A 27,596-nucleotide genomic window follows, 5' to 3' on the forward strand; every position below is an offset into this window, starting at 1 on the left:
TTTTAATGCTTATTTATTATTGAGATACAGAGAGAGACAGAGCATGAGCATGGGAGGGGCAGAGAAAGGGGGAGACACAGAATCTGAAGCAGGCTTCAGGCTCCGAGCTGTAAGCACAGAGCCTGAAGTGTGGATCAAGCCCACAAATTGTGAGATGATGGCCTGAGCCAAAGTTGGACGCTTCACCAGCTGAGCCACCCAGGCACCCCTAGAAATGCTTTAAATGTTGAGCATTGGTTGTTGTGGCTTTAGTTACCTTATTGCTGTTCATTTAGAACTTACTTTGTTTTTTTTGTGTTTTTTTCTTTTTAAAAATTTCTTTTTGAAGTAATCTTTACACCCAACATGGGGCTTGAACTCACAGCCCCTAGATCAACAGACACATGCTCTACTGACTGAGCCAGCCAGGTGCTCTAGAACTTACTTTGATTTTAGTCAGAAAAAGTAGGTTATATGATATTTATTCTTTGGCCTTCTGTTGAGACTTGCTTTATGGCTTAGAACCTTCTTAATTTCTGCAAACATTGCTTGGGTGTTTGAAAATGTATATGTTCTTCAGTTGTTGGGTGCGAGATTCTAGATATGTTAGATCAATCTTGTTCACGGTGTCATTCAAATCTTATAAATTAAAATCAATTTTTATGTCGCTTTAACAATCAATTACCAGAAAAGGGTATTTTAAAATATCCTATAAAAGAGGGGCGCCTGGGTGGCTCACTCAGTTGAGCATCCGACTCCGACTCAGGTCATGATCTCATGGTTCATGGGCTCAAGCCCCACGTCGGGCTCTGTGCTGACAGCTCAGTGCCTGGAGCCTCCTTCAGATTCTGTCTCCCTCTCTCTCTGACCCTCCCCCACTCATGCTCTGTTTCTCCAAAATAAATAAAAACATGAAAAAAAATAAAACAAATTGAAAAAAATAAAAGATCCTATAAATGAGCCTATAAAGGAAAAAAAAATTTTAATATCCTATAAAGATTTTTCAGCTCCTCCTTATACTTCAGTTGACTTTTGTTTTTATACATTTTGAGAGTCTATAATAAACACAAATTTGTATTTGTTATATCTTCTGATGAATTGTTCCTTTCTGTCATTATATAATGATTTTCTTTTCTTTTTTTTTTTTTTTTTTTGCCTTAGAGACTTTTACTGTGCAGCAGTTATAATAGGTACAGTTTTGTCTTCATTAGTCCCTGCCTGATATACCTCCTGTTATCCTCTATCTTTCCACCTTTGAATCCTTCCAGTGAAGGTATATATTTGGAAAACAGAAGTAGCAAGTTCTCTTTTTCATCTTTTTTTTTTTTTTTACATCAAACCTAACAATTATCTTTTAACCAGTGAGTCTAATGCACCTAAATGTGTTGTGTTTCATAAGCGATTTGGATTTATTTTCACTATTTCTTTCTGTACTATCTCTTACTTTGCTTTTATGCAACCCTTTTCCTGCTCTTTTCCTGTCTTCTTTTGGGTCAAGTTTTTTGTATTTCTCCCTTTTCCTCCATTAATTTTGAAATTACACGTTCTATTTATGCCCTTTTTATGGTGAACCTTAAACTTTGGTCAAGCATATTAGCCCGAAAGTCTAAACTTAATATTACTACCTCTTCCAAAATGAGGTAAGGAATTAAGAACAGTTGTTCTTAAACTTACATGTTACCACCATCCAGCATTTTAGGTATTTCCACCTGACTTCTATACATCTAAATTTCATTATTATCCTTATTATTAATTATTATTGTTGCTGTTTTTGAACAATGAATGCACTTTTGGCTTTGCTGAGATGCTTACCAACCTCTTTACTTACCATTGTTTCTTGCCTCTGAATTTTTACCTCTAGGTTCAATTTCTTCTTTCCTAAAGTGCATACTCTAGAAATACTCTCCACAAGGATCTTTAATTAGTAAATTCTCCTGGTTATTGCCTAAAAATATCTTTATTTTCTTTTGTTCTTAAATGATAGCTGAAGGAGGTAAAAATGAAGGCTAACAGTTTTTTTCTCTCAACACTTCAAAAATGTTATTTCACTGACTTCTGGCTTTCATTGCTGCTTTTGAGAAGTCAATCATCATGATGTCTCCTTATCATTCCTTTGTGAGAAGTCCAGATTTCTCTCTGGATGCTGTTAAAAACTAATTTATTTTTGGTTGTTTTTTTAAAAAGTTTATTTTTTTTTAAATTGTTGGGGGGCACCTGGGTGGCTCAGTCAGTTAAGCATCCAACTTTGGCTCAGGTCATGATCTCGCTGTTCATGAGTTCAAGCCCCACGTGAGGGTCTCTACTGTCAGTGCAGCACCTGCTTCAGATCCTCTGTTTCCCCTTCTCTGCCCCCCTGCCACTTGCTCTCTCTCTCTCAAAAATAAACATTAAAATATATATATTCATATAATACATGTATTTATATATTATATATAATTTATAATATATAAATATATTATATAATATATATTATAAATATATATTATATTATATATAATTTATAATATATAAACACATATATATTTTTTTTTCACTTTAAGAGAGAAAGAGAGAGACCACAAGAAGTGGAGGGGCAGAGAGAGAGAATCCCAAACAGGGTCCACACCCGGCAAAGAGCCTGATGTGGGGCTCGATTCTACAACTAGGAGATCATGACCTGAGCTGAAATCAAGAGTCAGATGCTTAACTGACTGAGGCACCTAGGCACCCTTAAATATGTCATTTTTAAGTAATCTCTACACCCAACATGGAGCTCGAACTCATGGCCCTGAGATCAAGAGTTGCATGCTTTACTTACTAAGCCAGATAGGGGCCCTATATTTTGTTTTTTAAAATTTTTTCTATGATGTTACTTGCTACAGATTTCATTTTATCTTTCTTAGAACTCATTTCCTGCCTCTGAAGATTCATTTCTTTCATAGGTTCTAGAAAATTCATAGACTGTTTCTCCTTGGTTATTTTCTCATTTTCTTAATATTCTCCTGAAATTCCTATTAGTCATACATTTACTTTCATTCTATCCTCCATGTCTCTTAATCTTGTTTTTACATTTTCTATCTCTTTATGTCTCTGTTATGTTTGAGGCAGTTTTCTGAAAGCTGTCAGTTCTTAAACTCTTGCTTTTGCTATGTCTAATCCATGTCAACTACTACACTTTTGTTTTTTTAAGTTCTATTTGCTTTTTCAAATAAGTCTGGGTTTTTTGCATAGTGTCTTATGATTTTTAATTTTTTCCATTTTTTCCCTTCACTCATCTTTAATTATTTTTAAAACACATTAATTTACAGTTTTTCACCAACAGCTCTATTTTCTGAACGATGATCTTAGAGTTCTACACCTATTGTTCGTGTGTCTGCTGATGTTTGCCAATCGTGACTATAACTTCAGAGCTGAGAATTTGCTACATTGGCCATGAGAATTCTGAATGACCTACACTGAGTTTGTATCCTGCAAGAGCCATTTTGTGTACTATGGAGTCCCAGCAGTATCATCCACCCAAGATGAGAAGTATTACTTCATTGACCTGAGGACTCCTGGACCAGTCAAATAATGAAAATGCAAAGCCCTGATCCACATGGAGGTGAGCAAGTGGGGGGTGAGATCATAAGGGACACTTCTTTTCCTTCTACTCCTAGCCCAGGCTCAACAGACAAGCTTGTGTGGCATCTCCCTTTGTATGTGAGCAGAATGTTTTCTTATAAACCTTTTCTTAACATTACCAGAAGTCCTTTTAACTCTCTACCTGGCATCAACCCAAGGTCTCATATGCAATATATCTGTGCATCTAAAAAACCCAATCTAAATTTTAGACTGTAAAATCCTAAAAGCCTAAAAACCCAGTCCTCTCTATACCTGCCTGCCTCGATGGCCAGGGTTGTCTCACATCTGTTCACCTCCTGGCTGTACTCATTCCCAATTCTTACTTGTTTTCCCCTTGGGGGAATCCTCCTTATTCTCTTGTGAGCTCAGCTTGGGGTAGTAGGAAAAATGTTTTCTAAAATACATTGTTTAGCATTTCTAGAAATTTTGGAGTAGGAGAGTTTTCAGGTCATCTAATTTGTCATGTTGTTGGAAGTGGTGAAGCCCTGACCCAAGATTTAATAGTCAAGAGCACTAATTTGATTACTCCCTATTACCTAGACATTAAACATCAAGCTCTGTAGTATAACTTTTAGGAGACCTTTAGTCTGGCTCATAAATGCTTTTCCAGTTCCATTCTCTTCTGAAGAGAATGCCCTACATTCTAGCCACACAGACAATTCATGGTTACATATGGTTCTCCAAACTTTCACACTACAGCCATCAGACTTTTAGGCTATGCTGTACCCTTCTCCTGAAGGACCCTTTTCTCATTTCATAAACTTCTTTTTCTTTTCATGTTTATTTATTTATTTTTGATGGAGACAGATACCACACAAGTGGGGGAGGAGCAGAGAGAGAAAGAGGGAGACACAGAATCCGAAGCAGGCTTCAGGCTCCGAGCTGTCAGTGCAGAACCCGATGCAGGGCTCGACCCCATGAACCATGTTGTCATGACCTGAGCTGAAGTCGGACCCTTAACTGACCAAGCCACCCAGGAGCTGCTCATTTCACAAACTTCTATTCCTTAGCCAAAGCAAACCTCAAATATTGGCTCCTCTGTAACACCCACTCCAATTTCCCAAAACATAATGAGTCAAGTCCTCTCCTCTGCTCCCACTGCATTCGAACGTATCTCGTTTATAATCCTTATTATATTGACCGAGATGTTTTTACATCTTTAACTACATTTAGATGTTTTAGAGAGCCAGAGTAAGATTTTATCCATCATTCTCAACACATAGCATGGTATATGCCGTATTGCAGACACTCCTAAATGTTACAGCAATTTTCTTGAATTATGAGACTACTCAATTCTTGCATGGAGAAATATAACTGGAAATTATAATGCTTTTATGTGTTATAAGCAGTCTTAATCATTGAAAATCTGTACATAGTGGTGCTAGGTTAGTCATGATACACAGTGAATATGCTCAATATAGCTCCTGCTTGTAATTTTTATTAGAACTTAGTTCTGATTTATGACTAATTCCCACTTCTGTGTCTGAATGAGTAGTCACTTATAACATAGGAAAAACAGTACAGCTGCAGGACATAGAGATAATCACACAAAACACAACCAGACTATCTTACTCATTGTTATAACTCCATTGTGTAGGACTGGCATGGAGCAAGGCCCCAGTGAACATATGGATGAGTAAGCTAGAAGTTATATGATGAAGAAAAGATATTTTAGGCAAATGGCAGGCAAAGAAAGTTACAAGACTTGTCTGACTCCACTGCTTATATTGTGTCTTACTCATCTTTGTATATGCCTGGCATACAGAGAATATTGTAAAAACAAATGAATGAATAAATGATGGAAAAAACTTAATTAGGTTGAGCCTGAACACATGAGAACATTCCAAATCTAGAGTTATGGAAAGAGGGAAACCAAAAGGCCAGCATTTTGACTAAAAAGGAAAAATTAACTTTCATAAATCTTTTGGGTTTTGCTTCATTCATGTATGCTAGCCTTACTTGTTTGATCCTCTTGTCCATCCATCCATCCATCCTTCCATCTATCCATTTATCATTCATTCACTCAAGAAACATTTCCTAAGCATCTGCTATGAACCAAGCACTGTGCTTTTGATTTGGAAATTTTAGTTTGGTATTGAGGAAGACATAGTACCATTAGTATGCTGGAAGCTAATGTTTCTGAAAACTCATTCTGTGATCCATGAATTTATTCATTCGTTTATTTAGCAAATTACCTTTGAGCATATCCTCTCTGCCAGATGCTGTGTGAAGCATCAGAGATTAATTCCTTCTTTTATGTATTCATCCATTCAACGAATAATTCTTAAGCACTTAATAAGTGCCGGGCATAGATAGGGCCTCTGCTTTCAAAAAGCTTACGTGATAATAGTGGTAAGGTTCAGGCAAGACACAAATAAACAAATAATTAATTTAGTTTAAATGATAAGGCAAAATAACAGTAAAATTGGGATTACCACATATAATCTATGTGGTCTCTGACCTCAGACAGTCAAAGATTTCTAAGGAAGCAGAGCTGTCGCCAGATGATCTGAGTGCTGGCTACCTGGATTCTCTTGACATGCAAAGCCCTATGGGAGCATATACGAGTGTGACCTGACCTGGAGGCAGAGAATCTGGGTCTTAGAGAGAATGGAGCCAGAAGGACAAGCCCCACACGGAGGCCTCTCTGGCCTGCATGACATGTCACTAGGGACAGAGCTTCTTGCCCTGTGGCCCAGGGTGACCTGCCTGAGCTGTCTTTGGGGAGGGCAAATATCTGCCTTCAAGCCACTTACCATGTCCCCCCTTGTTGGGAACTTTGACTCAGTGTTGACCTGGTTTTGAACTAGTGACCTGGAGGTGAATGACTCCATATCTCATTACTAATTCCCCACAGCCATGCGGTTCCTCCTGCCAGCCACAAGCAAGAGAGTTTGGCGGGGACAGGGACAGAAGTCCAGCCAGGGGCCCTGAACCCATCAGCCACAGCATCCACCCTGGCTTTAGCCCCTTTGGCTTGCCATCTGGCCTCCTGCCATTCCCCCCATCCTTTAGCCTAGTCTGACTGAACAGGTTTTTGGAAGAGGCCAAGGTCACCCTGGGGCCGACCTCCACAGATGGATTCAGCCTGAGACCGCATCTGTGGTCCAGCTCAACCATGAGTGCTCAGGACCAAGGCATACTCCTTCATCATGGTGGATCATCACTAAGCCAAATGAGGTCTGGGCCTCAACCAGGTAGGACATGACTAGACCCAGAAACTATAAAATCACATTCCTTGGCTTGACTCCCCCTTTTCTTCACCTTGTTTCCTTCCGTACCCCCAATTTCCTCACTTCCCAGTCCTGTTTGTTCTTCAGGCACTCTTGCCCTTCAAGACACCATTATCACTTCTCTGAGGTTAGTGCTCAAGGGAGAAATGAGCTCCATACATGACCTTGGGCAAATACTGGTGAGAGTACAACACTGGGCAACATTGCAGGGTCTTGGTCAAGAAATCTCAGCCCATAGTTCCTTGGGCCAAGGCCCATCACTCTCAGGAGAGAGCCAAACCATGAAGGAACACTGGCCCTCTGGATTGCAGCTGGACAGTCTGTTGGAGAGTGAGTGGGGTTGTGGTTAGCGCATCGGGAGCACTGAATTCTTGCTCTAATGGACATAATTACTTTGTGCTTTCATATGGCTGCCATACAAATTGGCATAAAATGCATTCTTTTTTGTAAGGGCTAATGATACAGGGCAATGAAGGTACTTCATCTTTTCTAAAAAATATGGCTTTAATCATCATTCTTTGAGTATGCTTCTCTGAGAGCATATATCACTTCATACTGAACTATTCACGCATTTATTTCCTCCATTAGACTGTGAACTCTTCAAAGATGAGGGTCCTTTCTTGATCATTTTTTTAAGCAAGTAAATGATGAAAGCGATAGCTATGTAGATAGCCCATACAGAGTGAATTTAACTTTTATTCTGCCTCTTTCTGGATTTATCTGGATTTATCTCCACTACATCATTTTCTTTCAACTACAGTCATATCCAATAATTCAGACACTAAAAATAATTTGGTGTAAAACAATTAAAATCAGGGGTGCCTGGGTGGCTCAGATGATTAAGCTTCCAACTTCATCTTAGGTCATGATCTCATGGTCTGTGAGTTCAAGCCCCGCATCGGGCTTTGTGCTGACAGTTCAGAGCCTGGACCCTGCTTCGTATTCTGTGTGTCTCTCTCTACCCGTCCCCTGCTCGTGCGCTCTCTCTCTCTCTCTCTCTCTCTGTCTCTATCTCTCAAAAATAAACATAAAACAATAATTTAAAAAAACAATTAAAATCAACATTTACTGAAAAGATAAATTAAGGTGTGATGTTTTGATTTACAATAGATTAATTTAAAATGGTGAGCTTCAAAACTGCTTTTGGTACCGTTCGGATAAAGCCAGCTTGCTCCCAGTCTTGAACTATAATGCTCAGGTTACAAGTGGGGAGAAATGATTGTCGCCAGAAATCAGCTGGCAACATGTTTCTTGTGATCACAAAGCACAAAGTCTTGGCTCTAACGCACAGATTGTGTGTCTCCTAGGAGCTTATTGTCCACCATTCTCAGATGCATCCTTGGGTTTGCCAAGTTCAGACAGTCAGAAAACCACCCAAGGGCATTTCAGTCTTTATCACACGTCCAGCATTTGAGCAAGGACCTTAAGGAGAACAACTTCTTTAAACTTTGTTTCGGTATCATTTTTCTCTGCTTCCACTCCCAGCCATAGTTCATATTAGGGAAATAACACTCTATACTGGAAACTCCTCTGAACACAGAAATTCCTACTATTCTTAGAGAACAAAAAGCCACAGTGGGGAATAAAAACTTGCTTGGGTTCATTTGGCAGTCTTGACCTCTCAGTCTATGACTTCTGGGCCTCCAAATAAGGCTCCCCCCCCCACCACCACCCACCCTTCTCATTTTTTTTTAATCAGCTCTTTTATCCCCTTCATACACAAAATTCAGTTAAATATACTAAACAAATTTACATGGTCCCTTTTTATGCTCACCATACATCAAGGTTATTTCTAGCACTTCACTTTCTCTGTGACCTTGATCAAGTCACTATGCTACCCCTTTGGAAATCCCTTTCTTCAATTTTAATGGAAAACAAGCAACTTGATGATTTCAGAATTTCCCTCCAGTTTGGAGTGTGTTTTTCTGTTCATCACAGTATTCCTGTTTCCTGGCACAGTCCCTGGCACAGAGGGAAAGCTTAACAAACATTTATTGCATTAGTGAATTAATCCAATAATGTAGTGAGTCCATCAGTCGCATGATACTGAAGAGGGAATAGGAGCCTAGTTTTAAGTCCTGACTGTGTCATTAGCTTGCTGGGCGAACTTGGTCAGTAGCTTCCCCTCTGTAAGGCCAAAGAGGAAACAAGATTTACCCAAGTTCATACAACTAGTAAGTGCAGAGCTAGGGCTAGAATGCAGATCTTCTTGATTCTCTTCTATACAGATGCACTGCTTAGAAATCAGGTCTTAAATTAGGAGAGGGCATCAAAGACCACTGATAATCACTATCCAGACCCCAGATTTAGAGCAACCATAAGCTTGAGGAACAACACATGCCTTCAAGAAAGGGGGCCTCCCAGCGGGCCTCTAACCAACGTCTCCTTACCTGCCAAGTGGAGATAGGCAACCACCAAGTGGGCGAGGCGATGTGGGCTGATCTGACAGCCCTGCTCAGCCAGGATTTGCCATTTCCTCCTAGAGGCAGCTGGTTGGTGTCTGGGCTGCTGACAACGGCATCTGCTTCTACTACCTCCTAGTGTGGAAGCCAGAGTCTAGAGAGGGGCCTTGAAAGTAGGAACTTCAATCAGAGCAGTTTCCTTTGACATAAACATTCTGTAAAGGCAGAGATGGCCTCCATTCTTATTGACAGTGGCCACTGTCAGTGGCCACTGACAGTGGCCCTGGTGGCTAGCTGTCTGCTTGAGGCGACCAGAGCTGGTATGGGGAAGTCCCCCATTTGGGTTCTTCCTGTAAGCTCATCTCTACCTTCAGCTTCCCCCATTGCCCTGCAGGTAGGATGGACTTCACCTTCTCCTTAGCTTCCACAATGAATCAAGGATAGATAGGCTTGAAACCAGACCCCAGGACACAGTCTCATTGTTAGAGAGACCACCAAGTTTGCTGTGAAAGGCATGGGCTTTGGGATCAGACAGACCTAGACCTGCACCCAGTTTTGCTGCTTACTAGCTGTGTGACTTAGAACTAGTTATTTAATTGTCTCTTTGGTTTACTCATCTGCCAAATGGGAATAGTAACAGCTACGTCATGAGATTTTTGTGAGGATTAAGTGTCAAATATTTCTAAAACACCTAATGCAACACCAGAAACACAATAAGTACTAAATAAGTACTAGCTAAACAATTCTTTGGTGCCCTCCAGTTCCTTGAAGTCCTGAGATCCTTCCCAGGAGTTTAAGAGCCCCTTGGGTGGGAAAGGGTGCAGGGAGGAAAGGAGACATGAGGGGGGTTATTGGCCTTCTGCTTTAGCTAAAGCAAATGTTCTGTTATCTGTTGTCCATGTCTGTTCCCCTTCTAAGGAAAGTCTGAAATCTTGCTCTAGTTCAATCCTTTCATATAGCAGATGAGGAAGCAAAGGCCCAGGGACCATAGAAATGTCACAGGGCTATTCCAAAATGATGCTGGGAGTCATTATCCTGTGGTGTCTGAAAACACAGGTTCTGCAATTATGCTGTTCAAGTCTGGTGTCTTTTCCATCCCTGCCTAGCTATGTAACCTTAAACCAGTTCCTCCCCTCCCACCCCCCTCACCAAGCCTCAATTTCCTCATCTTTTTTTAAGTTTATTTATTTATTTTGAGAGAGAGAGAGACCCAGAGAGGGGCAGAGAGAGAGGGAGAGAGGGCATCCCAAGCAGGCTCTTCACTGTCAGCTCGAGCCCAATGTGGGGCTCGATCCGACAAACTGCGAGATCATGACCTGAGCCAAAATCAAGAGTCCGACACTTAACCGACTGAGCCACCCTTCAATTCCCTCATCCTTAAAATGAAGGAAAACAGTGCTACTTCCAGGGGATTTTGTGGAGATTAAGTAAATTTTTATATCTAAAGTGCTTAGAATGGCATTTGACATACAGTGTTTTTCAAGCATTGGTGATTATTACAGGAAGTTGACCCCACTTCACAGTGTAGTATAATGTAACTGTAAGATACTGACTTTTAGTATGTGCACATCCTTCACCGCAACCAAGATGCTTCATGAGGTGAAAAGAGCTTCAGCTGCCTGTGACCAACTTGGACACAAGTGAAGTGTCACGTTTCCTCCAGCCCAGAAGCTTGGGCCAGGCTGAGAGAGTTGAATGAAAGGGAAAAGCCCATGCAGGACCAAAAAGATGACTCTAGAAGAGGAGAAGCTCTATTCTAAGCAAGTTCTTCCTCAACAGATATCACTAGGGGGAAACTTGTGGAACAGGACTAAGTGGGACCGTTTGGGCACCATTTGACCACTAGAGGTCAGTGGAATGTTTGCTAACAATGGAGTGTGGGTTCCTGAGGAGAGGTAGTGTCCACAGCAAGATGAGCCAGGGTACCACCACCACCACCTTCCCTTGGTAGATCTGGGTTTGGTCTGCTTTCCCAGAACTCCCACCATGCACAATTGTTCCCTCACCCCTTCTGTGACCAGGCAGCATTGGCAAGGCAAAGCTCTGGGCCAAGGATGGAGAGTGTGGTACACTAGAGATCCCTTTCTCCTCTAAAATCAACCTGCTCAAGTGTTCAAGATTGTCAGTAGCCTTCATTTTCTGAGAAATACAGTCCAGACTCTTCCAAGGCCTCCTGAGGTTGGCTTCCCTGATTTCTTCATCAAATCATTCTGTCCTCTCTACCCATCTCTGCTCACTCTCCACTCTCTTTCCGCATTGCAAACCCATCTGCAAGACCCTCACCATTCTCTGACACCTGCATAAAATACCATAAATAAATCAATATTCTCCATATAAGATACCTCCAGATATCCTATAAGACAATGCCCCTCTCCTAGGCTAGTTACCACACACCCCTGCGTATGACCATTGTTTTTGTAGTTGTCCTGGCTCATCTACTAGACTGTGAGCTCCTTGAGGTCTTGGACTGTGAAATATTTATTTATTATTTATTTAGGTGTACAGTTCCCAGTCCAAATGTGATATTCATAACTATTTGTTGAATGAACATATGAGTGAAAGAATGAGCATGGCCACGATTCAGACACATATTTTTCACTGCAGGCCCATACTAGTATGCATGAGCCTCTATGCAGAAAGAAAGAGATCCAGAAGCTTCCCAGAAAGCTATCCACTTCAGACTGCATCAAGGCAAGCTGGTGCCTCAGTTTCCCCACTCTGCTGGCATTCACCCATGGTCATGTTCTCTTCCTTTTCCTGGATACATAACAGTCACATGTTCTTGCCTCCTTTCCAATCAGATGTCATCATGAGACTAAATTATGGCCAACAGACTAGGAACAAAAGGATGTGTACTTCTTCCCAGCCTGGCAAACAGAAACCTACAAGAGACCATCCTCAGTTTGTTGGCTCAAGAGGACCTAGAGAAGATGGAACATGAGTGGAAAGGTGCCTGTGTCTCTATATGACCCCATGCAAACCCCATGTGCTGATTATGAGCAAGAAATTAACTCTTAAAAATTTTTATTTCTCAATATATGCTTCACTTGGTAATTCAATTATGATATTTGGCCATGGTTATTGACTGTACCTTTTGGGTTTTCATTGTTTCAGTGGACATTGACAGGATGCTATAAAAGCTTCTAAGATAAGATTCTATAACAGTACTATACACTGGCACATGACTTGTTTTTTAATTTAAGAAAAGATTCATTTAAGAAAACTTTCTCATCTGAAGTAACTTTGCCTAAAAAAGGGTCATTTTAGTGAACTATAAGTTCTGTAAACATCCTTTTTAATTAGTTGAGAAAGTCCCTTATTTTTCAACAAAGGGGTTTTGTACACATAATGTGGATTATTTAGTTTAACTCCAGCAAAAGCAATTTTTGTATGTTGGGATAATTGTACAGCATTCATTATAAATGCTCCATAAACATGTTAATCAATCATTTAACAGTAGAGCATATTTCAGGCTCCTTGGTACTGAGCATACTCAAATGTGATTTAAGAGCCCAGGGACTTGGTATCAAAAGGGAATTGGAGCATGAATTCAAGGTATAACTAGATTCATATTTGAACCCTGTAATGCATTTTCCTCTTAGTGTTACCAGTGAACAAAGCCAACAAAGTAACCAAATGAGGAGTACCTGGGTGGCTCAGTCAGTTAAGTGTCTGACTTTGGCTCAGGTCATGATCTCACAGCTGATGAGTTCAAGCCCCATGCTGGGCTCTGCACTGACAGCATGGAGCCTGCTTGCGATTCTCCCTCTCTCTTTGTCCTTCCCCCACTCTCTCTCTCTCAAAAAATAAATAAATAACACAGCCAAATGAAAAAGGAAAGAGCAAGTAAGTGAAAAACAAAGGGAACAAAAGCAGCATCACAAACACGATTTTAGTTTGACAAAGACTCATAGTCACGATAGGATTCAAAGTGTAGTTTATTTGAAACATGTCCCAAATTTCCCAAATCTGCCAAAATCATTGTATTTCTTGGTTGATTTTTGAGTTTTAGAAGGGTCAAATCTTTTCATCTTTAGGAAACAGCAAGAGGAGGAAGCAGTGGGTCTAATCCCCCAGTGAGAAAACTACTGCTTCTTAAGTTTTCACAAAATGTTCTTGTCTTCTCATTTAACTTTCTTTCTAATGTAAATACAAATTCAAACCTAGACTTAATGTAGGTTGGTTTTTCCCCCCTCTATCCAAGTGATGTCACAAATCAACATAAAATCAATGATCCAAAATGCTCGGTGGGTAAAGATAATCCTAAGTATTTCTGGATGGTGAATTGGTATGTAAAAAAATTGCATTGACTACCATGTGTTCTGGGGCTGGTTCTTTGACTGTATGTGTACAATGATGCAAAGTTAAAACAGAGCTTGGAAATTTCATTCTACATCTAACTACTGAAATCAGTGTTTCAATCTCTTAGTGGAAATTTTCAGTTGCTTGAGTCTGTATTTGAGAATTTTTTTTTATGTTCAACGTCATTTATGTTGTATTACAACACATGTAGAACTGATAATCTGTGGCATACTTTTCCAGAACACTCTCTCTCTCTTTACATATATGTGTATATGTACATGTATATGTATATGTATATGTATACATATATATGTAAGTGTGTGTGTGCTATATATATATAAACAGGTGTATATATAATGTATAATATATACATGCAATGATTGCGACGTGCATAAATATTTTTTAAACACAACAGTGGCCTATTCACATCCTTTGATTATGCTTCTATTTACTTAGTTTGGCATAAAAATGAACCTCTATATCATGTGGAAAATATATAAATGTTATCTGGTATTGCTCTTAGATGTAAGGCTAATTAATGCTAAATCACAAACAAACAATATTTTAAATAACTTTTTATAGAGCACAAGCCACAGCTCTTTGGGCTGCAGGAAGGATGGTACCTTGGAGAAATTCAAAGGTCAAGGATTCTTTTTTACCCCTCGCTGTTTCAAAACATGTGAATCATGGAAATTTAAAGCGAGAATGAATGTACCTAACCCCCAAATTTTATTTCACAGATAAACAAATTGAGGACCAGCAAGATGAGTCAACTCATGCAAGGTCACACAGCTATTTGGTAGCAAAAACAAGATTAAAGTGTAGGCCTTTTTCTCCTTCCGCATATCAGGCTTTCAAGGGTGTCCCAGAGTGAGCCAAACCAATCCCTGAGAGGCCAGACCACTCTGTACTGCTTCTCTCTGTTGTAGTCTCTTTCTGCCTTGCAGCATGGAGTAATTCAGGAGACTGCACAAATACTGAAAAAATGTCAGGCAAAGATATTAAGTTTCTATATGATAAGAAAAAATAACGGCTTGCAGCCCTGGAACACTAGGAACCCAAGATCAAAACATTAAGCCAAGTGCAGCAGGGATTACGGCTACAGTACAGAAGGAGTTGGGGAGGGGGCCACTGGTTGGCCGGTCGGTTAAGCATCCAACTCTTGATCTCAGCTCAGGTCACGATCTCACGGTTCATGAGTTGGAGCTCCATGTTGGGCTCTGTGCTTAAAGCACAGAACCTCCGTGGGATTCTCTCTCTCCCTCACTCTCTGCCTCTCCCCTGCACACACACACACACACACATACACACACACACTCACACACACTCCCAAAATAAATAAATAAACATTAAAAAAAAAAAAGAAGAAGTTGGGGAGAATAGAAGGTAAATTAACTGTAGGAAAAGGAGTCCTAAAAATGTCCTTTGGCTCAGTCTTGACCCGTCCCCTGGATCTCATCTCCATAGTGACTATCAATCTGGGGACAGCTGTGTGGGAAGTTTCCACCTTGTAAGAGAGCACGTAAGATAATCATGAGCAGCCTGTTGGTAGAAATACGGATGGTAAAAATGCGGTTTAGTTTCAGACAGAAATGAGGAACACGTTATAGGAAACTGGAAGAAAGGGGATCCTTGTTAAAAAGTGGCAGAGCTTGGCTGATTTCTAGTGTTTTGTGTTCTAGTGTTCTTGTGCCTTGTAGGACTCGCAAACAATGAAATTCTCAATTTAGCTGAGGAGCTTCGTATGCAAAGTGTTAGAAGATCGACTTGGTCCCTCCTAAGGGCTTACTGTAAAATGAAGGAGAGAGATCAATTGAAGACAGAACTGTTCAACAAAAAAGAACCAGAACTTGAGACCTGGATAATTTGCAGGCTATACATATTGCAAAAAGTAAAGTTTGCTCTGAAGAGATCACGGAGGGTGTGCGCTGAGCAACCAGAAGGGTCATGGGTCCGACTCATGAGTTTAATCAGCAGAGACCAGGAGAGATGGGATTATATTGGCAAAACCCTTACAGGTTTTAACTAAAGGGAACAGGGAAAGCTGGAAGGGAAAGAATGAAAGCTGTTGGACTTTTTAGATTCTACAAGATGGGACTGTAGGGGTATTTAGCTACAAATGTGTGCTATCCTTCCAGAAAAGGGAAGGAGAATCCCGAAGGCAATTTAGAGGTCAGCGGGGTTGCCACTCCACCCCAGGTCCAGAGTGCACAGGCCAGCGGTCTGGAAGGAACAGGAAGGGGCAAAGCTGTCTCTACCGCTGTGTCAAAGGACAGGACCCCTGCAGAGATCCACAGCCTGCGCTGTCCTTCCTTACCCCCACAGAGAGCCTCAGTACCTTGCACAGCCATGGGGGTGACACTGTCATGGCAGTGAGCCTGGAGGGCAGAGCATCGAGCCAAAGACAAGTATTCTCGAGCCGTAAGAGCTCATGGAATTCACCTTGCTGGGTTTTGGACTTGCTTGGGACCTGTTACCTTTGCCTTCTTTCCAACTTCTCTCTTTTGGAATGAGAATGTCTGTCTTGTGCTTGTCCCACCATTGTATCTTGAAAGCACATACCTTGCTTGGTTTTATAGATTTACAGCTAGAGGGGAATTTTTGCCTCAGGATAAATAGCACCTCAAATCTCATTCAGATTTCATTTAGATGAGACTGGACTTTAGATGTTAGAAATGATGCCGTAATGAGTTAAGACACTGGGGGCTATTGGGATGTACTGTATGTATTTGGTACACAACAAGGACATATTTGGAGGGGGGCAAGGGGCAGAATTCTCTGGACTGAACTGTATCTCCTCTAAAATGTGTATATTGAAGTTCTAACCCCCAATATGATAGTATTTGGAGATGGGCTTTTGGAAGGTAATTAGGCTTAGATGAGGCCATGAATGTAAAGCCCCCATGATAGGGTTAGTATGATTATAAGAGAAAAGATCTTTCTCTCTCTCCCTCCTTCCCTCCCTCCTTTTCTGCCACATGTGGACTCAGCAAGGAGATCAATGTCAATAAACCAGGAAAAGGACTCACACCAGGAACTAAATCTTCCAGCACCTAGATCTTGGACTGCTGGACTCCAGAACTACAAGAAATAAATGTTTGCTGTTTAAGCCACCCCATTGGTGGCATTTTGTTACAGCAGCCCAAGCAGACTAATACAACAACCAAAAGGGCTGGGACCCTTCACAAAGAAAACACTAGCTACACAACTTGCAGCAGACAAATCTGCAAATGACATGGATAGGCAGAAATTAAAACAAAAAAAAAATGCATGCATCTCAGGATAGAAATCAGAAACACAAGACCTAACTTAGCACTAGCATCTTTTTTTTTAATTTTTTTTTAAACGTTTTATTTATTTTTGAGAGAGAGGGAGAGACAGGGCACGAACAAGGGAGGGTCAGAGAGAGGGAGACACAGAATCTGAAACAGGCTCCAGGCTCTGAGCTGTCAGCACAGAGCCGGACGCAGGGCTCGAACTCACGGACCTCGAGATCATGACCTGAACCGAAGTCGGACGCTTAACCGACTGAGCCACCCAGGCGCCCCAGCACTAGCATCTTTATAGAGGTCAGAGATACCTGACATATTTGGGTTTTTAAAAAGTGAGCTGAAGTACTGAGAGATCAGGCATCTCAGATCCTTTTCAAAAGCACTTCTTTTGGGAAGTCTTCCCTGACTCTTTCCCTGCAGGTTTAGGAACGTACTCCACAGAAATATTTCCGGTGACAGTAGGGTCTACCAAGACCCATCTGAGCAGGGTAGGTAAGGATGCATATTCTTTCCTTGTCCACACTGAATGACAGGAAGAGCCAAAGTAGAGAGTCTTCATTTTCATCTCATTCCAGGCCACCCTCTAGGTAGCAAAAACCCTTCATGTAGTTTATGACACTTTATTGTGCCTTCATTGACTCTCCTAACAAACCCTGTGAAGTGGTTGGTATCATCAGCCCATCTTAAAGATAAGAACATTGAGGCTCACAAAAGTTAAGTAACTCGCCCAAGGTCACCCCATTACTACACAGAAGAACTGGGACCCCAGCCCAAGACATCTAACTCCAGAGACTGGATGCTCAACGCTACACATTGTCTCTCCAGGCATGTTCGTGCGCGTGTGTGTGTACACGTGTGCACAACTGGAAGGCATGTGGCAGAAGGACAGGGGAATAAATTGTTTGTCTGTTCAAACTCTTTGAGTGAGAGTTCCACACCTGAGGGGTGGATTGCTATTGCTTATTAATAAAATAATGTATTTTGTGTTAATGCTTGTGCTTATAAAATACTATTGAAAAACTCTTTCTTCCAAAAATGAAGACTGGGGGAAGATATGACACAGAGGCAATGGGGTTGGTCATTGCCATCCCTATCCATTCCTCCATTTATTCTGCAAATGTTCATTGAGCTCCTTTCCTGTGCTAAGCACGGCACAGGCAATGCAGACTCCCCTGGATGAGACACCCTGTCTGCACTGGCCACCATCATGTTCAAGACTCCATCGGAGTTGATCTTCCCATGATGCCTTGTCAGGGCAGCCTCTGGCCAGATCTCTCTGGTACCTGTGTAGACCATCTCTGTGGCAGATATAGCCTTTGCCCTGGCATTCAGCGGCAACAAGAAAGGAATGTTGCTTTCATTCTTCCCAGGCTCTACCTGGGTGTGGTGGGCGCTGCTGTCACCAGAAGGCTTCTGTAAATAAAGCCTGCTTAATCTCCTTAGCCGGATGGTAGTGTCAGCCGGCTGGGAGCCGGCAGGAAAGCAGCACCATGCTTTAGATTCCCCAAATTGTTAGAGGCCGAGGGTGAGCCACAGCAGATCCCACATGAACAGAGGGACCTGCGTTGGCTTGCCCGAGGGAGGGGAGTTGAGTTCAGGGTTTTCTCTCAGTCTGCTGTTCTGGGCATGCTCTGTGAGGCGTCTTTACCAACACAGGGGGGCTGAGCAAATTCCCTGGATGCCAGGCAATTGAGCGGTTTCCAGGAGCACCAGCATTGCCCCTTCCTTCCCACTGGATAGCCCTCCAGGGTTTACATGAGAAATCTGAACTCCTCAGCCCGGCCATGAGACTCACTGCAACGTGACATGCCCAGGGCTATAGAAGAGAGGGTCTCCAGAGCTTACTCAATTTGTGAGACCCTCTTTAAGAAAAAGAAAGCAAAATACCTAGGGTATTTTCCCGCAGTCTTGGAAGGGGTTCATGGCAGTGAGGGGTCCTGAAGCCTAAACTTTATAACACTATGAAAACACCCACTTTTTCGCACACTTACCTTTTTAAGGCTTTTCTCTCCTGACTCCAACCAACATGGATCCCTCCATTCCAGCCAACATTTCTACTCAGTGGGCATCTCCCATATCCTGTTTGACATTCTTACTTATGCTTCTGTGACATAAGTCTGTATGTAACATGACCATCAACTTGAGATGCTACAATTAACAATAATAATTTTTACAGTGACTATTTTACTGGGTGCCCCCACTATGTCAACATTGTACCAGATGCTTACATCCTGCAAGATAGTGATCTATTAAACGCTATTATATTCGTGTTTTGTGTTACATCTCAGAGATGTTAAGTGTCTTGCCACTGACCCATAGCAAGCAAGTAGCAAAAAAAAAAAAATAGCATAACTTAAAAATTGCATTTTTCTGACTGCAAAGTCTACATTCTTTTACCTACTTACATCAAACTGCTTCTATTCTTTTCTGTGTTCTCTGTAATGTCCCCTTCAAAGCATAGTGCCAGACACCTGATACCTGGATGAAAATGGGGGCCAAATATTCACAACTTGGTATTAGAAAAATACTAGGCTTCCTAAATGTTTCCTATTTAATGGTTGTTAATTGGCATCCTAGTTCTGCTTTTCACATACATTGACCCAGCCCATGTGTATCAGTTAGCAATACTACAATGATCCTGTGGGGGGAAAAATCACCCTGAAATTCAATGGCATGCAACTATGAGCATTTATTCTTATGCATCTGCAGCTCAGGAGGGACTTGGCTGATAAAGGGTGGGCTCAGCTGGGCTTGGCTTGGTTTCTGACCTGCTCCTTGGGTCTTTCATCCTCCCTGGGGCAGTGGTTTTGCAGGGTAAATTCATCTCAGGACAAAGAGAGGTGCACAAGAGGATAAGGCCAACCATCGAAGCACATTTGAGCCTTTGCCCATGTCACATTTTCTAACATATTGACCAAAAAGTCATATGGCCAAGCTCAAAGTCCATAGCCGGGGACTCCACCCTGCCCACAATGAGGCCACAGTAAGGGAGAGGTCCTGACATCATTACCAGGGGTGAATGGCTGAGACTAGCAATCAACCTACCACAGTGTAAAGTCGAAGACAAAAATGCCCACCACTCATCTTAAAACTCTCAAAATAAGCTTCCCGTCAATTCAGGGTATAATGATATTCTCTTCAGAATTATCCACTTTAAATTCCAGTACAAACAAATACATGCTATGTAACATTGTCAGAGAAGAGAAGGGAGAATAGGGAAATCACTGAAAGATCAGAAATGCTGGGTTACCCAGCTGCCAAGGGAAGGGAGGCCATGCAAACTGAAATCTACTCCTAGGGTACTACAAAGGTAAATCTTGGGGAAATAACTCAAGCTCATTCCCAGGTGTCCTGGTCTCATTTTAAATAACCGTAGAGGAGCGCCCCCAATTCTCCACCATAAAAGATGGCTAAGGAACTTTCCAAGTCATTTGATATCAAAAAGTGAGGCAGACTGCATTCTTTCCCTGAACCCGTACTGGGATTAAAAGTTTGGTGACCTACCTGTATTGGAGCTAGCAATCTGTCTGTTAAATTGGACTAATTCTAGCCTGGGGGAATGTCAGATAGACAGAGGAAAGCAAGTGGAATGCACTCACAATAAAACAAAGGAACAAAAGGTAAAATAGCACAGTGGAATTTTTGAGGAAGAACCCCTTATTTAAGTTGTCAGGGGACGCATTCTACTTTCAAGAGTGTTTTGTCATTGTCACTGGAAATTAATGTCAATGATCACTTTTTAAAAATATCTTTTAAGAAATATGTGTAGTAATGATGCGTTTTTTTCAAAAGCCCAGAAATGGATGCACCAACACAGTCAGGGGATTATTTCCGTGTAGTGGAATCAAAAGCAGTTTTTATTTCTCCTTTATTTCATTTTTACTTTCTGTTTCTCCTGTGTTGACCCCATATTAATGATATAATAAAAAGGAAAAAAGGTTTAAAAAAAAAAAGGAACAAACTTAAAAATGTTTGTTTCTAGAGTCCCTGAGTGGCTCAGTTAAGTGTTGACTCTTGATTTCAGATCACGGTTCGTGAGTTCAAGCCCTGCATTGAGCTTGGTGCTGAAAGCGCGGAGCCTGCTTGGGATTCTCTCCCTCTTGCTCTCTGCCGCTCCCTCACTTGTGCTTTCCCTCTCAAAAATAAACAAGCACACATTTTTAAAAAAATGTTTGTTTCTAGAAATGATTAGTCATGGAGCAACCATGTTTATAATGCATCCCAAAGTGTATTCTTCAGACACTGGTTCCCATGCTATTAATAGTTGCCTGGTAGTGGTGATGGGTTCTGTGATGAATCAATCTGGGAAGATCTGTCTTAGAGCAAATTAAAACTTAATTTTATCTGTCTTAGACCAAACTAAAACTTTCTTTAAAAGAAAAAAAAATAAGAGAAAAGAAAAGAAATGAAAAGAAAAGAAAAAAGAAAGAAAAAACTTCAAGAGTGAATAGGCAAGAAGAGAGCAGAGTATAAGCAATGTTTCCAACCATACCACACCCATGATCCCTTCTTCAAGAAGTAGCTTTCCAGAGTAGCACTCCTTTGGAATTGTTGTTCGAGGCCAACATTGCCCAAATATCAATTCTGGCATAAAGAACAATAAGTTGGGGGGTTCCTGGGTGGCTTAGTTGGTTAAGTGTTTGCGGCTTAGGTCATGATCTTGCCATTCATGGGTTGGAGCCTCTTTCTCTGCCCCTTCCTTGCTTGTGCTTGCTCTCTCTCTCTCTCTCTCTCTCCCTCAGGAATACAAAAAATAAACACTAAAAACAAAAAAGAATGACAAGTTGGTTAGGCAAGACAGTTGGACTGAATTGCTGCTAGATGGGACATCTGACCAGGTGTATTGCCCTCCCCTGTGCCTTGTGGACCCTCCTTTTCTTTCTTTCTTTCTTTCTTTCTTATTTTTTAAATTTTTTAATCTTTATTTTTGAGAGAGAGAGAGAAGTAGAGAGAGGGAGACACAGAATCCAAAGCAGGCTCCAGGCTCTGAGCTGTCAGCACAGAGCCCAATGTGGGGCTCGAACTCACAAACTGTGAGATCATGAACTAAGCTGAAGTTGGACACTTATGGACTGAACCATCCAGGTGACCCATGGACTCTCCTTTTCAGACCCCCTATCCATCCTGCATGCCTTCTTCTGTGCTGTCCCAGAGCTTTCAGTGTCAGAACAAGCTGGTAGCCTAGACATGTTCAAACTCCTCAGTTGAGGCTAGATGCTGTTCCACTGTGCCCTCATAGTAAACTGGGTTGTGCTTTTACATAATTTATATCATTCATTCTTTCAAGCCATTATTCATTCAAAATGGCATGCCTTACATGAGAAAGACACGGTGCTAGGTACTAGGGATACAGGGGTGAGAAAAACACCTCTTTGCCTTCTTGAAGCTTAAATTCTATTCAAGAAACTTGAAGAAATACAGTTGGATATTAGAAGGCTCACTAATGAGAAGGCAATAGAAGAATCAATAAGAAAAGTCATGGTTTGATCATTGTTAAAACTGGGAAATGAATATTTGGTTATTTTTACTGTTCTCTCTATTTTTGTAAATGCTCAGAATTTTTCATTAAAAAAAAAAGGGTTTTTTTAAATGAATAAAAGAATCACACAACTGAAAGCAAAGTTGCCTCTATGGCAAGTGTCCCGAAGGAGACATAGATGGTGCAATAAGAGCACATAATGAGGAGATCCCTGTAGGTAGGGGAGATTTTCTCAGATGAACCAATGAGTGAACTGAATTCAAAAAGAACGAGCAGTTACTAAGAAGCTGCAGGACAGCGGGAGGGACACCAGAGGGGACAGCAAGAGAGTAGAGCTTATGCTGGAGGGAGCACCACACGCAGGGGCTGAAGGAAGCCAAAGTGACTGGAGCCCTGGGGAGGAGAGAGAAGATGCTGGGAGAGACGCCAGAAAAGTAGAAGCCAGACCAGGTCTCCTCCTCCACTAGCCAGCAGTGGACCACCAAAGGAGGCAGTGAGTAGGTCCTGTTCATCTCTAGCCTTGGTCTCTAGTGTCTGCAAAACAAACGCACAAATGAATATATAAAGAATGAATGAGGGGCACCTGGGCGGCTCAGTTGGTTACGTGTCTGACTTTGGCTCAGGTCATGATCTCATGGTTCATGGGTTTGAGCCCCTCATCAGCCTCTGTGCTGACAGCTCAGAATCTGGAGACTGCTTCCGATTCTGTGTCTCCCTCTTTCTCTGCTCCTCCCCCGCTCATGCTCTGTCTCTCTGTCTCTCTCTCTCAAAAATAAATATTTGAAAAAATTTTTAAAAATGAATGAACAGACCATGGTTAGGCAGAGAAGCCAGTGCCACGTGCACTCAGGTGGTCAAAGTCCTCAGGTGTTCTGTCCTAAGTGACCCCCTCTAAGATATATCCATTCCTGCCTCTAAGACTAGCAGTGGTTGGCATCAGAGAGCCAAAGTTCCCCACCTCTGTTGTTTCCTTCTGTGTGGAAAGCACCTCCATCCAGAACTGTCTGTCATGGGGCATCCCTGACCCCTGCCTCTCTGCACACCCCCCCACTCACTTTGTCACAGGGGAGGCAGAGTGGTGGACTTGATTGGTGAGTCTGGAAAGAAAAACTGGACAGCCACTGCCCACAAATCATGCTTTCTGCCCTGCTCCTCCGTGCCCTCAGATTTATACAAGGCCCATCCCCAGGGAAGGCAGCATGGCTCAACTCTGCTGTGACTAAGTGGGCAGTCTGCCCAGTGCTGATGTTTCATATTAGTTAGCCCTCTTGCCCCTAGATATAAACCACATCCTCCAATTTATCAATACTAAAGTGATAGTTTAGCTCCTGTCACTTCCTCCTTTGTCTTCTTTCTTTGATGGTTCTGAATTGAGATGGAAAAGAGGAGCTTTATTTATGGAACCCTCTCAGAGACCTCTACATCAATGCTTCCACTATTCCTCCTAAGGAACACCACCCTCTGGGGCTCCCAGCATTGGCTTGGCTACCTGTCTATGGCCTCTAGGCCACAGCCCTGCTTCCCCTCAAGATTCCACTTGAACTTCCTATCTCTGCTTTTGGTCTTTGCTGGAAGATCAGACTCTCATTCTGCCATTCATTTATTTTAATAAGTTATTTAAATAAGTTTTAATAAGTTTAATAAGAAAGAAGCACATGTGAAAAACAAGATCATTTCAGAGACTAATAACCACTCTAAAAATGATAGAAGGCAATGTGATCGAGAATATCTATGGGCAACTTTAGCCTGAGTACCAGGAAGTGGAATTTAAATGCAGTCTTGAATGAGGGGTGCCTGGGTTGCTCAGTCAGTTATGTACCCATCTCTTGATTTCAGCTCAGGTCACGATGTCATGTTTCATGGGATTGAGCCCCATGCCAGACTGCTCTGGGTGTGGAACCTGTTTGGGATTCTTTCTCTCCGTCTCCCTCTGCTGCTCCTCAACTTGTGTTCTCTCTCTCTCTCTCTCTCTCTCTCTCTCAAAATAAAATAAAATATAAATGGAAACTTGAGTGAGAAGAAAGTAGCCATGCAAACATCTAGAGGAAGAGTGCTCTGGGCAAAAGGAATGCCATTGCAAAGGGCCTGAAGTGGGAATGAGCTTGATGTGTTTGAGAAAGGAAAATAAGGATGCTGTGGCTGAAACACAGTGAAAGAGGGGACCATAATGGGGGCTGAAATTAGTTTGGCCAGGGCCAAACCACATAGGGTCTTGTGGGCTGTGGTGAGGAATTTGGAGTTTGGGTCAAAGTCCAACGGGAAGCCATTGGTTGCTATCTTGACTGGGAATCCTGGAACTTTGGTGTTCTTTTTTTTTTTTTAATGTTTATTTATTTTTGAAAGAGAGACAGAGCGTGAGTGGGGGAGGGGCAGAGAGAGAGGGAGACACAGAATCTGAAGCAGGCTCCTGGCTCTGAGCTGTCAGCACAGAGCCCGACATGGGCTTTGAACTCATGAATTGCTAGATCATGACCTGAGCTGAAGTCAGATGCTTAACCGACTGAGCCACCCAGGTGCCCTGGGACTTTGGTGTTCTTGTCCCTAGACTGTACTCCATCTAGCTTGAACCCTTTTTTGGAATATATCATGAAGAACACTGGTCCATTCCCTTGGTATTCACTGTTCTCATAATGGGATTGTCACTCTTGTCAAATAGAAAAGTGAGATTATAATCATTAAGAGTTCAGGGGCACCAGGGTAGCTCAGTCGGTTAAGCATCTGACTCTTGATTTTGCCTCAGGTCATGATCTCATGGTTTGTGAGATGGATACCCATGCCAGGCTCTGCACTGACACTGTGGTGCCTGCTTGAGATTCTCTCTCTTTCTCTCTCTCTGCCCCTCTCTTTCTTGTTCTCTCTCTCTCTCTCTCCCTCTCTCTCTAAATACATAAACTTTTAAAGTCAATAAGTAAATAAATTATTAAGCATTCCAAGTTTAAGTTCTACCCTTTCAGACATAGCCATGGGTGTTTGTTGGGTTTTTATTTGTTTTTGTTTTGAGTTTTAAGAATTACAGTAAAGGGTCAATGCTTAACCCAAACAAGTGACTCACTGATAGTAGGATATCAGGCAGTTCTGGGGAAAACCTCTGGGATCCCTTCAGGTCTCCAGACTGGGCAACCCCCTACTCTGTGTGTGCATAATTCTAGTCGGGGACAAGCTCTGAGAAAAAGAAAATACAGTAAGAGTGGGCAGGAAAAGTGAAAAGGAGTGCCAATTATTTCAGTTGAAAAAAGCCAAGAAACTGGAAGTGCATCTCCCAAAGACAGAAACACATTGCAACATGGGTGGGGAAATCCCCTCCTTAATCAAGTAGCACTTTGAAAGCAGACCTGAACAGAGAGGAGGGGAAACCCACAGTGTGTAAGCTGTCTTGTGGAGTTCATTGTTCAGGGCAGGTGTTATTGGGGAATATAGGTGGGAGGGGGTATAGAGGGGGAGAGACAACTCATGCTCAGCTGGGAAATGTACCACCTAAAAACTAAAGACTCCACCTTCTTCACTTTGCCTGTCAAGAACCAATTCTGGGCACTTGAAAGAGAGAGGCACCCACTAGATGTCCCGAACCCTTAAAGCAGCCCAGAATCAGCTTTACGCTCAATAACCTGATTGACTACAGGTCTTCAGAGTCACCTGTCACTTCCTGTAGATGAGGATGAGGCTTTTGTCTCTAGTAACCAAGTCTCCCAACCAGGATAAAACTTCAGGGGTCACAGTCTGTCTCTATCACAGGACAACTGGAATTTTCCCGATCTTAACGAGCCCCAGGGTCACAGGGATCTCTAATGTGTGCATTTTCGGAGGACCCAGGTGAAGTGCCCTCTACTCCTCTAAGCTGCAAAACTTCTAGACTCACATATTTCCCAAATAGTTATGGTGCAGCTGGAGGCAGAAGGTTTCAGTATTATCTGGAACACTTCTTTCTTTGATCTGTGTGCCATGCTATCAGGAGCAGAAATCAGAAAGAGGCATTCTGCTTTGCTATTCAGCCAAATGAGGAACCACTAAATCCCCTGGAAGGTCCCCCTCGCTTGCAGTGCCAGCTGGGGCAGCTTGGCGGGGAGCCCAGCTGAGGAGGCTGTTAGCCTCTTCTTCTCTCCGTCAAGATCTCTATCTACAAATTGCAGTATGAGACCTGCCAGACAGTGATGGGGAGAAAGAGCCCATGGGGAGACCTGGATAAGCCAGGTACCAGTGCAATCAAAAGTGAACAAAACAATTACGAAAAGCAAGGGAGGTATGCAGGAAAGCAAGAATGTCCCATACTTGTTTGAGTTGAGATCCTGCCTGGGCTTGAGGCAGGACGGATGGGGTTTCTGAAAGTGCCCCCTCCTTATCCTTCTTTCCAGGTTCAGTTCAGTTCAACCCAGCAAACTTGTACTAAGTGTCTGTAATGACTCTGAGGGTGAGCGAAGGGGCATGGCTGTGCCCCACCTGCGGTGGGGGAGGCTCCTAGCTAGAGCAGGGCTTGGCACACGTGACTCCCAGGCCAATGTGGCCCAGTGCCTGGTTTTGGAGAGCCCACAAGCTAAGCATGATTCTCACTTTTATACCTGTTATTTTTAATCAAAAAAGGAATCATACATTGTGACATATTAAAATTATGAAATTCAAATCTCAACATCCAGAGATGAAGCATTATCGGAACGCAGTTACTGTCCATGGCTGCTTTTGCCCCACAGAGGCAGGGCTAAGTAGCTGCATCAGACACCATCCAACCCGCAAAACCTAAAATATTTACTCTCTGGCCCTTGCCAGGGACAGGTTGCTGACCCCTGGACTAGGGTTATGTTCCCAACAGCTGTTGCACCAAGGGTAATGAGTCCATTTCCAAAGCTAAGAAAAAAAATCTCATGCTATCTAAGCTTTCTCACATACTCTATTACTTCTAACAAATGACTTCATCACCAGTTTACCTGCTCCTCTGCTGTTTCTGTTGGGTTCTTAATATTCTGTGGAGGTGAAGGGAAGGACTCAGACTCCCCTAAAAAAGTTCTGAAGTGAGGGGCACTTGGCGGGCTCGGTCAGTTAAGCGGCTGACTTCGGCTCAGGTCATGATCCCATGGTTCGTGAGTTCGAGTCCCACATTGGGCTCTGTGCTGGCAGCGTGGAGCCTACTTAGGATCCTCTATTTCCCTCTCTCTCTGCTCCTGCCCCGCTTGCACAGCACTCTCTCTCACTCTCTCAAAAGTAAATAAATAAACATTTTTTAAAAAGGTTCTGAAGTGCAATGAGAGTAAGTTTGGGGTGAAGTGCCAGGTGCTGGCTGTGGTAGAGCACCCTGAGTGACACTCAGACACTGCATGGGTTCAAATCCAAGCCCCACCAC

General features: G+C 42.3%; 1 long non-coding RNA gene across 1 annotated transcript in view; it reads right to left on the minus strand.

Annotated features, from left to right (window-relative positions):
* Positions 1-9,315, minus strand: part of LOC125170443 (uncharacterized) — a 68,667-nt gene extending 59,352 nt beyond the window's left edge. The window contains exon 1 of the long non-coding RNA XR_007154031.1: positions 9,203-9,315. This is a non-coding gene — a long non-coding RNA (uncharacterized LOC125170443). The remainder of the gene's footprint in view (positions 1-9,202) is intronic.
* Positions 9,316-27,596: the final 18,281 nt, after the last annotated feature.

Source organism: Prionailurus viverrinus, chromosome B4, assembly GCF_022837055.1.
Source record: "Prionailurus viverrinus isolate Anna chromosome B4, UM_Priviv_1.0, whole genome shotgun sequence".
Classification (NCBI taxonomy): Eukaryota; Metazoa; Chordata; class Mammalia; order Carnivora; family Felidae; genus Prionailurus; species Prionailurus viverrinus.